The following is an 11,501-nucleotide window of genomic DNA, read 5'->3' as shown; positions in this document are numbered from 1 at the left end:
CAAAAATCAACACGACGCCCCTGAAGGAGAACATTTTAATTTTAACGTGTTTGCGCTCGTCATCAAAAGCTACGATTAGTTGTTCATTCACGTGATTGCATGCTTTGAGCTGAATTGTGCATTGTGACGTCATAATGATGCGTTGTGCTCATTAGAATTACGTTTCTACAGCTTGCTGCGCTGCCACTGTGGGCTGTGCGGTCGTGGTTTTAAAACTTATCGTGATTGCTTCACTCAAATAAAGTGATTTTGTTAGCGTTACAATGCTAAATACGGCACCAACAAGCCTATCTAAGACTGTAAGTGCACCCGTCCCATCCAAACGTGTTATTTTATATTTATTTGTGTGTATTTTTAAGGGGACCGCGAGCAATTGAAAAAATTGCTAGGGGACCGTTGCGTAATTTTTTAGAAAATGTTTGAGAACCACTGTCTTAGAGCGAAAGCTCCCCAGTTTTCCACGTTGAATCTTCTTGAATGCTTGCCCAAAAATCAAAATGCCTGATTTGCCTAACAATAATCGAAAGTTTCGATGATTTATCTCTGTCCTTGTACGGTAGTACATCTGGGCAATCCCAAATTTGCATGGTAATTCTTTTTCGTTAAATATTTTTCATTTCTTTTGCTAAATTCATGGCAATCATTTCTTTCGCTAAATCAAAATAATATGCAACGCGTAACGTTATTCGTGCCTGACGTAAATCAATAAACGTGAACATATATGTTATTAACTGTTTTACGCTTTATTAATGAATAATAGGCTGGTATTTGGAAGGCAAACTCGTTTACTTGCATCAGAGCGTGCCAAAACTGTTGGTTTGCCGACAAAATTTGTATATAAAACTTTGACGTCCAAATAAGGATATATGACATTAGGAATTCATTCAATATCGCGATCCACTCCCATACCAAACACCGTCATTACGAAGGCAGGTTGCCGACAAAAAAGTGCTTTATAGCGCTGGGAAACTTATAGTTAGTTCAATTGTCAATACATCATATTTTTTTTACATCTTACACTGTTGTCAGCTTCGCTATTTGCGCGCTAAAACGTGTAATAGCCACATTAGACCGAATTCGATGGCAGTGTAATATCTGTAATGAATGTGGCTAAACACGAAGTCGAAATCCCACAGATCCATTTAAAAGCAACAAAAAACAAGGAAAACTTAACAAAGTTTGTACAGGCCACAAAAATAGGTGCCGCGGGCCGTATGTGTCACACCTCTGACCTAAATACTACAGGCCACGGGTTGCCTTATTGCAACGAATTCAATTTTGACTAATGTGGCATATTTTTTAAGCATGTGACGCGCAATGACGTCCTGTCTGCGATTCATCGCGTGTTTTATCAACGTCGTAACAATGCCACATGACCTCTGAGCAAGACGCAGATGTACGCCAGCTAACCCATAACAGAATTCTATTAATACCACCACAAACGCTTGTAGCACCGCTATTGTGACGGCATAATCATCGTGCGGGACGAGTTCGGCTGCGGCCCAACGTAGCCTCTGTTACGTCACAACTTAGACCAGGCGCCGCCGATCGGGATGTGACGTCACAACTGCGTTCTAAAACTTTTTGCTAGTATTGTTGTTTTTTGTGAGGTGTTTTTTGTGCGTGTGCATCGCGGCGATTTTGGTATGCATTTTTGGTATTGCAAAATGTCAACGAAACAGTGGTGACATCGGTGTAATGTAAACCTTGTTGCCGCTAACTTAATAATCCAACTGTGGTGTATAATTCGATAGTTTGTATTAGCGATGATTATTAATTATAATAATTCTTAAACTGCGAAAGTTAAATATCCCGCCTTACACAGGTAATCACTTACAGCGAATGTTGCAATATATCATGCCTCTCAACAATAATTCTATTATTGACAATGATTTTTTTATAAAACCAGATAACTCTTTAAACAACCTATAGCTATAGAAAATATATACTCTTTTTCGTTCCTGAAACGCCGCATTCCACCACAAGAACTATGGTATTTCTTTCGACCAACATATTCCTGGTGGGATTTTCCGAAATACAGAAGTCGAAACAGGGTATATAAACATTAAACATTCGCCTGTCACACAAAACTCCCACGCACCAACAAGCCAAAGAAGGCCTTAACTACAAAAGCAAAGCAACCGTAGTGCGCTATTGAGCCACTGTAGCTGATTTCGGCATCTATAGTACAATTCAAAGCACCGGTGTTGAAATAACTGGATTTAGGTATTGCGATCGAACATTGCAACACACCCGTGTCGTATGTTGGTATAAGTTCATTTCGTCCAACCGCGGCTTTTTACCACTTTGCATGAATTTGGTAATAATAATAATAAGATACTGTATCTCTACAAAAGTCAATTTGACTATCCAAACAGTGTTGCCTTTGTGTGTGTGTACCTTTAAATTGTTTCCTGAATGTCATAGCGCGTCCAACAATGGCTCACGAGCCGGTACTTTGGTTTATGATGCTACACGCCAGCTTGTTTTAAGTTTGCAATGTTTTCCAGGGCTTTCGAATAGTTGGCAACATGTCACATTCGAGTTGCTGACGATAGCCATCCGTGAAGCACTATCTGTTCTCTTGTTTACCCCCATATTGCGTCACAAATATGTTCGACGTCACAATGGACTGCCTTATCGCAAAAATGTCCATCAAACATTTTACGTATCGATAATAATAAGGACCGTTTGTTGACGGTGTTTGCAGAAACAAAATCTTAATTATTTTCATTGTTAAGCGGGATTTGTTCAGTGACTGACACACAAAGCTACCTTTTGTACAGAGTGTTTCCATATGAAAATGGATGTAATACGGAAATATTGCTAACATTTTAATGTACAGATTTTAGATTTACTATGTCGTTATAATTAGGGGAAAGTTTGTCATTAACACAATGCTGTTTTAGAATTTAGTAAAAAATGTTATAATTGTATTTAGAAAAACAAGCGAGCCAATCCTGGTTATTACATCAACCTACGCTCCCCGCGACCATATAAATAGTTTTGCGCCCAACCACGGCTTATCCAGTATGAAAATTAGCCCCTTGTGTTTTGGCATCAGCGTCGTGGCCTCGAACTGGCTTTACTTCGTGCTGTTTTCCAATCAAGGGCGCTCGCGCTTTCTTTGTTACGTTTTTGCAGCGCTGTATATGGCTGGCGGGTAGACCGAGGGCTGGCTTTGTCCCCACTTCCAATCTGTTTGTCGCGCTTGCTCGTGACAGCCCATTTGTTATTGGTCAATTGCGCGTGCGCTGGGCGAAAGGTTTAAATTGTTGTTGTTGCTGCTTCTGTTGTTGTTGTTGTTATTTCGTTGCTTTACCGCGTCTTCCACGATTGGTGACCGAATAGCCAGTTAAAATATTTATTAGGCTCGTCTCCCTGGTGGCTTGCTGGAAACCGGTCGTTCTCTCTAAAGGATTTTCCTCGAAGGCGCACAAGCTGTGGTCAAACTGATGTAACCCTTCTTGTAATAGCCTAATGGTCTTAATTTTATTGTTCACGAAATTAGTGCGAAAAAAAAAAGGTTTCGTGCTTAAAATATGTGATTCAATGTGACATTTTGTCGCCATTAATCAAGTGTGTATGACTTTAGGCACCAAAAAAGAAAACGATTCTTTGTGGAAATCTGCTGTACAATCACGTTCGTGAAAAGTGCAATGTCACAGCGAATATACCGCTTGGCTGTTTATTATGTCTCTTTTCGGCTGATTTACTTACTAATTTGTGAAAACCTTCTTTCTATAAACACGACATATAGCAACTTAAGGAGTCGTCGACAAGTTCTTGTGCCATATTAATCGAAAATCATGTTACAGATTCCTTGCAAAACAAGTGGTTAAAACAAAGGGGTCGGATTGACCAAGAAATGTGGGCCAGCGTGCCCCATCAGTTACAATAACCCCTTCTGCGCGCCAGCACGATTCTCGTACGCATGGTGCCACGTTTCGTCATACAGCTCGGAACTGGCGTTTGCGCCAATATACTGATTGTGCGCTGTCACTGCGCGTTCGATTGCGACCTTATAAGTACTGCTGCACACGACCGTTTGTGTTGAACTCGAAAAGTTCACTTGTCATCTGTTTGCCACAAAGCTGAATTGTTTTTCGCCCCAACCGGTCTGCTAAGGAGGTTTGGCGGTCGAAACGGCTGCCGTTCCTTTTTCCCGCCCTCTTGAATGAATCTACAAAGAGCCACAATATTCAGCACCTGCCTTGGAACTTACGCCTGTGGGAATTTGTGCCGACTGCGACGGCGATTCAATTGTGTTTTGCAAGAAGTTCCACTCGTAACTGGTAACCCGCACACTTTACCTTTCGTGGCGTTTAATCCAGACGAAAGCTACATAGTAGAGTAGACTCACCGCTATCACGTTACGCGAGGGCATCTTAACCCAGTGTGGGGACAACAGGCCTTCTATAGGAAAGGTTCCGGGGTCAATCTTAACAGGCGCCAACTGAATCAAACTCTCAGACCTTTGTAGAGCCTTCATCACACGTTACAGAGTCTACCGCTAATCGATCAGCACTTCGGGATACATGGATACAGTCTACTTGTCAAGCAGTATCTTTTTTCGACTCTTCGTTTTAATTTTTATGCACTGCGATTGCTACTTTGCATGCCAATTTCGCAAAATCCATTTTATTTTTTTACATCGCGTTTTATTGCCATATAGTGAAACAAAGCCGAAAAAACAATACTACAATAAATATACTGTATAATGTTTACCCTTTGATCAATTTACATTAAACTCAAGTAAGAGGTTTTTATTACATTACAAACCTGTGCTTACTGTTACTAAACTTTAACACAGAGAAAGAAGCTTGTGATTATATCACAAATAGTGTTGTTTATTTGCTTCTGAAGATAAAAGATCAGACGACGATGCCAAAAAACAGCGCAAAATCAAAAAACACAATTCCATGAACTAACACCTGCTGGCGTGTAAGAAATCACTGTTTCGCGTCATATTGTTGCATTGTTAGTCTATTAAGCTTGATCAAGTGCCCACAAATAAGGTAACTCCTCTAAGCCTTAGACCCACTTACTCATTCGTGGGTTCGTTAATGCGCCAAAGTCTATATAAAGTCGAATCACCCAAGGTCACGTAGCACAAAGGCTTGCCACAGGATCTTTCAATCCATAAAAATAGCACTTCAGTCCAAGGTATCGAAGTATCGATTAACCCGCTGCAATGACGCAACAAGTTTGAAGCGGACTTCAGGGATGGTTTTGGACTAGATGAGTTTCACCTGTTTACGTATACCAAAAAGAAACACAAACCCGAAAGCAAGCTGTTTCCACCCGTTTGTTTTAGGATTAATCATAACAATCTAGCTGCATCCACGTTCACGTTTTAGGTTCACCGACTGCCTTGGACGGAAATGACGAAATGTCTGTTTTGGCCGGAAACGTCATGCGCAAGCCGTTTTTCGTCACTTCATGGCGGATGTACGCGTTAAAATGCACCAAAGTTATTTACACTGAAACGGGAAAAGGCCTGGGAAAACGGAAAACCAAATAGGGGTTTGTGTGAATGGTAGCGCAACGGCAACGCATCACGAAAACACACAATAGGAACGGCTTTTAGGTTGCAGGCTTTCTGTGGGTCGAAATTAAATGTGTGCGCTTGCATATTACGATGGAAAGTGTTTTCACCTTTATTATAATAAATATTGTTTTAAATGAGCAGTCATATTAGGCCAATATAAAACGCACCGTTTCTAAACTTGTAGCAAAACTACGAAATTTTGAAACATTTTTAAGTGGTGTTTTATCTCCTTTTCTTGTTTAATTTAAAATTTTAGAAAACGCCTTTAGGCCTTTTAGAGGATAGTCCAAAACTCTGCTTGGTCACGTATAAAGCGCTGCGAAACCGAACGCATAAATGCAAAAAATTCCGAGCGTTTCGCATCGTTCTTTTCAGCTTGCCCGCAAACTTCGTGCTGCCGCGCGCCCATCTTAACATCGGCGGCTTGAAATTCCCCATTATCAAAGGACGTTTTTTCTTTCATGAATCGATTGACGACTGCAGCAGCCGCCTCGTTTTGAAGCCGGAACTTGGTAAACTAAACGTTTTCTTTAAAGATACGTAAACCTGTTAAGCGAGAGTTTCTGTGCGCTGCCAAAAGTCAATTAAACAGTCCCAAGGATTGGAAGAGTTCGTAATTTTTCGCCTTTTTAAGTACTTCAGCAGTAGCAAGTTCAAAGAAATCACAACGCTTGTCACAGCAACTATCACGATTCGACTATATCACGATCGTTGAATTTCAAATTTGCTGCAAGTGTTTTGTGGCTGTAACGCTACATTATAGTGTAGAGAATCGCAGTATAGCAAACGTGACTGTTAATTTGACAAATTATGCCCTGTTCGCACTGAAAATGGTTCGCACAGAAAATGTCATTGAAATAGAATAATGCACAATCATTGTTTACCAGAACTCAAACCGCTAACTATTATTTAACTACACGAAATTACAAAAAATATTTATCATGGCATATTCGTGTTTAAATTTTAAATTATTTCAAGACCTCTTGTTTTAGAATAGACCAGTTGTTCTATCGACTGTAAGCGTGTCAATCCTGACTTTTAAAAGTTAGTTTACGAGTTTATCTGTTTAACTCCCAGACGGCCGTTTTCCGTATTTCCTGAAAAGCCTGTGGTGTGAAGTTTACTATATCTTCCACATTGTTGATGTTTCGTACAGATAATATTCGATATTTTATTACTGTACGTAAATTTAATGTTTAATCCTACATGTTTTAAAGCATTAGGAAGCGAACTATATGGAAATGGGGTGATTGACATGAAATAAGTTACTGCTTTGATAGAAGTTTACTGTAAATGCCATGTCTGGCTTGCTTCCTTCTTCCTACTCGCCCAAAGGGAATTTTACCTAACTTAACTCAGAAATCCCGTTGCTTGTTACCGTGAAGTGGCATATCCGTAAACAAAAACAAAATTATTTTGGAAATTTAAGTTTAATATTTTACCGCCACAATTTTTTGAAGGGAAAACTTGTTCAGGTTTGTGACCAAGCCTGAGTTATTGCCTACCCGCACAAAGTGAATTTTACCTCACTTAACTTAAAAATCCCCGTTGCTTATCACCGTCACGTGACAAGCGGCGCGGCCAATCACGCAAAAAATGTTTTTTTGAGGGGGAAACTTGCTCAGGTTTCTGACTAAGCTTGAGTTATTGCAAACAATGAGAGGCTGGCGACAGCGGGCAGGTTCTTCCGCTTTAATCGGGTTCCAGTGAATTGCTCGCCAAAACATGTTGTCCGGTCGCTGCCGAGCAAGCCTCCAACCGAGCTCATCACAATCCGCGATGAAAACAAGGCGACGAGCCTCTTGTTACGTCACTACGCCTCCAGCTAACCTACACGGGGAGAAAGTCACTTTCCTTGCTCGGCCGAGAATCGCAGCCAACCGCCGCTATACTGCTGTGTTGGCTTTCTCCCTGCAATTTTCGCGCCGCGGTGCGAAAGTTGCTTTTTGCCTAAACCTGCGGCGGCCTGTGACGTCACTGACGTGCCCGATTCGTTGGCTTTGACAAATCTTCGCGAAAAAGATTTCGCTCTATTTTCGACCGACGTTCGTTAAATTTCGCGCACCGAGTCATGTCCTGTGTCTTTTGGGTTTTAACTGCATCTTACGGATTGTTGGTCGGTGGACGTACGTAATTTAAAATTAGAAAGTTGAGTTCTCATAAAGATTACTATTCCCCAGAAATGTGTATTTTATTTAGGATGTGAGCAATAATCTGTCATAAATTAAACTTTACCAATGCTTCTCGAAATTGAATGCGTGTTTTTAAGCCGCTTTGGGAATGTGTTGTACCGTCCAACCGCAATATTATTAAATGTTGGAATAACGACTTCATTTAAAACATTGCGTGAAGTTTAACTATGGAGATGGGTTTCCTCACAACCGAAAATCGTTTCAAGCGTTGTCGGTTGTTTTTTGTTGTTGTGTCGTTATTACTTCAAACGACTAAAACAAAAGCAGGCGGTAGCTTGCTCGAGCAGACAAGGATGAAATTGTCTCGCTCTATTGTTTATCTTTTGCAACCCATGCATGCTCAAACCCGGTGTTTGTAACGAGACAATTCGCACGCTGCATCACCTTTGAAGTGGTAGACAACCTTTTTCCGAAGTTTTTTTTACTCTTTCAAATGTAATAGTTTGATTCGCGGTTTGTAAATATTTTATTTTGCTAACCAAAAAATTGTGGGCCAAGATCTTTGTAAGATGTCAAAAGATTGTATATACTGCAGATTTGGTAGCGTAATCCGATCATTTCAACATAACGAATTTCGCTACAGACGCCCATTTGTGTTGCTAGCGGTTGCATTAAAACGCAAAACAAAACTAATATGCTATAGTTTGTTCGTGGTCAGCACCCGAACTACAAAATAGGCGGATGAAGGGATAAAATCAATTTCGTTGCTTTGGGGAATCTGAATACCTGTGCGCCATATCATTTCTTCCTTTCTCATTCACTGCTGTGTACCAAACAACCACGTAATGTTTAAAAGTACATTTCTTTAATTTTTCCTCCAACTTTGGAGGTAATTATCGAACATAAAATAAGTTAGCACCAATTAAGTCAACTCGTTCTGCGAACACCAAATCACGTTTGAGCGTACGCTTAACTGTCATTGGAGAAAACCGTAGTCTGAAACGCGCTAATAATTGAAACCAACTTCGCCCGAACATCCTTGATCGTGACGTGAACCGTGACGTCACGCTCGTTCGGACGACGCAGATTGTTTACAGGTCGGCGTAAACGTAAACACGACTTGTTGCCTTTAACTGGTCGAGGGCCGCCTCAGCCGAGGGTTTGTTATCATGTTGTGATTTGTACAGTCGTTTCCCGTGCGCGAATGGACTGAACGCTGAACAACAAACGTTTTCTACCGCTAGCCGACACGAAAGACACCTCTGCCGCTACCCGAGCTTTTAGTTGTTGGTTTGGCCAGTTTTAAATTACTTTTGGTTGAATAAAATGCATCTGAAAACGTTCTTTATAATGTGTTGATAAACCGTTCGTGTTTTGTCATTTCCTGTGTGACTATTGGCTTAGTTCTGTAACCAGCAATAAACACAGCTGTGGTGTCTAATATAGCTGGTTTGTTGCTTGCATTGTGCAAGTATATCGTACCAAAAGTGTTGCTATAAGGTGATTATCCTGCTCGATGTTAAACCTAATTGTTAGCGGACAGTCTCTTATCTTGTTTCATTCCTTATTATGCTAATTTAAATCAAAAATGCTGTTCATAAGGTCGTTGGTGTCAACGCCGCGTGAAATACTCTGATAATTTTATTTCGAACTTCCACACATTTACCTGTACATTTGAAATCAAGCTCACTTAAAGCACAAAGAAATTGTAAATAGCCATTGTGAAGTGTGGCGGTTTGAGCCTACCGTTAAATCGAGCGCGTTATTTAATTGATAATCGCCATAGCTACGCCATAGGCTTGCGGCCACTTTGCGCTAATTGTACCAGACGCAGTGCTGATAACCCGAATGTGCTAGACTTGTTGGAATTCCGCGCACTTTCTGAGGGTGCGAGGTTCGGGCGCCTTCAAACAGCTTCAGTTTAGTGAGCAAGTGAATGTGTTTCGTAAAAAGTTGACGCTTTATTTGGACATTTGTTTTTTCGTAGTTTGTTTTGTGAATTTGCGCCTGAGGGTTTTCAAAGTCCTCATAAAAAGAAGCAGATTTGTGCACAGAGAAAATGGAAACAAATTGTCATGCATGTCAAATGTTAAGGTGTCTAATGTTACACCTTAAAAAATGAAATATGAATAATTTTTGTTATAAGCACTATTTTAGTCTCGTTTTATTTTAATTGAGAGAAAAGGGATAAGAGTTTACTAGTTGTTCATTTGTATTGCAGATCTGCAAGGTACAAAAACAGATATTTTAAAAATCCTTCGTAAGATTACATGAAGACATGAATTACCGCGTATGAAACACATCCAAAAAAATGCAATTTTAAATCCAAGTCAGTGCACGAAATAATTTGCTTCGATTTCTTTAATTACCGCTTGATTGGCAAAGTCAGTGTCCTATAGCGTTCGACCTGTTACCCGAAAATCGTGATATAACTGAATTGCAGTGCAAGCGTTGCACAACCAAACAGATTACATTAATAAAGAGATATGCGGATGCTTTTCACTGCGACAAAAGTAAACTTCCCACAAAGTTAACTTTAAATTATTATATTTCTTAACAATTGTGACAATATATGTTCATGGCTTCGTGATATAAACTTTCCAAATTTTACATAATTATTTTTTATTGTACTATACAATTGAATGGCCATACAGTGCATTTGCTAATTTTATGTGGTCACCCAAATGTATATTTCTTAGCTGTGCAAGTCTCTATACATGAATCCCGACAATTTCCGCGCACTTTGTCACTACAGGGTGGGTTCAGCTGTTATCCCTGTTGTAATAAATGGGTGATTGTTCCCAAAGGCCGATGTTTAATGTTGTGACAGCCCAGTTAATCAGGTTGTGTTTGCGACTACGGCAACTATCAACTTATACACGTCCGTTTCGCCTTTAGTTCGCCCCACTTGCGACCTCGTTTCTATGCGAAACCTTCACGCCTAATTGAAGGCCAACCTCATACGCCGTAACTACCCCTAAACCATGCCAGTCTGTAGAATCTTTGGCGCTTGTTATTTTGCCCCAAGAGTTCAGGTTACGATTGTAGGAAGTGTTATTTTCCATAGTTGATCAGTGACATTTCACTCTATGCAATCTGCGATCGAATTTTACCTTGATCCTGTAAGGATGCCACCAAAGGTTGTTTTTTAAATCGCCTGAAAGTCACGCCGTCTCGATTTACTTCCCTCACAACCTTTCACTCCCAGATTCGCGCTCAGCTTACGAATTTCACGCTATCCCGTCCGGGCGTCTAGCAACAATGGCAGGGGTTTGACAAATAATACAATCGCGGTCGTGATAGAGGCGCCAATCGTTCCTATCGCAGACCTATCGCGCTACCCGGCACCCAGCAGCTAGAAGCCATTAGCCCCGCTTGTAGCTCCTGCAAGGCGCCCTTCCTCATCTTAAACAGCTGGTTGCTGCTGAACGCTGGAGTGGGAACCGTGTCGACCCGGCGAAGAATGCCACTGCCAGACGGCATCCTGCATCGGCGATATTATGCGACTATATATGGCAGGATGTTTAAGCCGTATCTTGCTGCCAATGGCTGTGGTTTCCTGGTTTAACCCTTTCACAAAAGACAAACGACAGCCCGAAAGCTGCGTGCATTTTGTCATCTTTTTTATATCATGCGTTGGAAAGTTTTCCACGGTATACGGTCTTCTAGATAAGGCAAAAGCAAACGTTGTTGTTTAAGCTGCTGTGTGTTTAGCACACCGATGTCCTAATTGCTTCGCGTTGGTCGGGTGCCACCGCACAAATGGCAGGGCAACTGCAAACGTGACACCCGGTGATATTTAAAAGGCAGTCGTCGTG

Source organism: Ascidiella aspersa, chromosome 8 (genome assembly GCF_963924565.1).
Source record: "Ascidiella aspersa chromosome 8, kaAscAspe10.2, whole genome shotgun sequence".
NCBI classification, from domain to species: Eukaryota; Metazoa; Chordata; class Ascidiacea; order Phlebobranchia; family Ascidiidae; genus Ascidiella; species Ascidiella aspersa.
The sequence above is the reverse complement of the archived record's forward strand: the minus strand, read 5'-3'. Positions refer to the sequence as shown.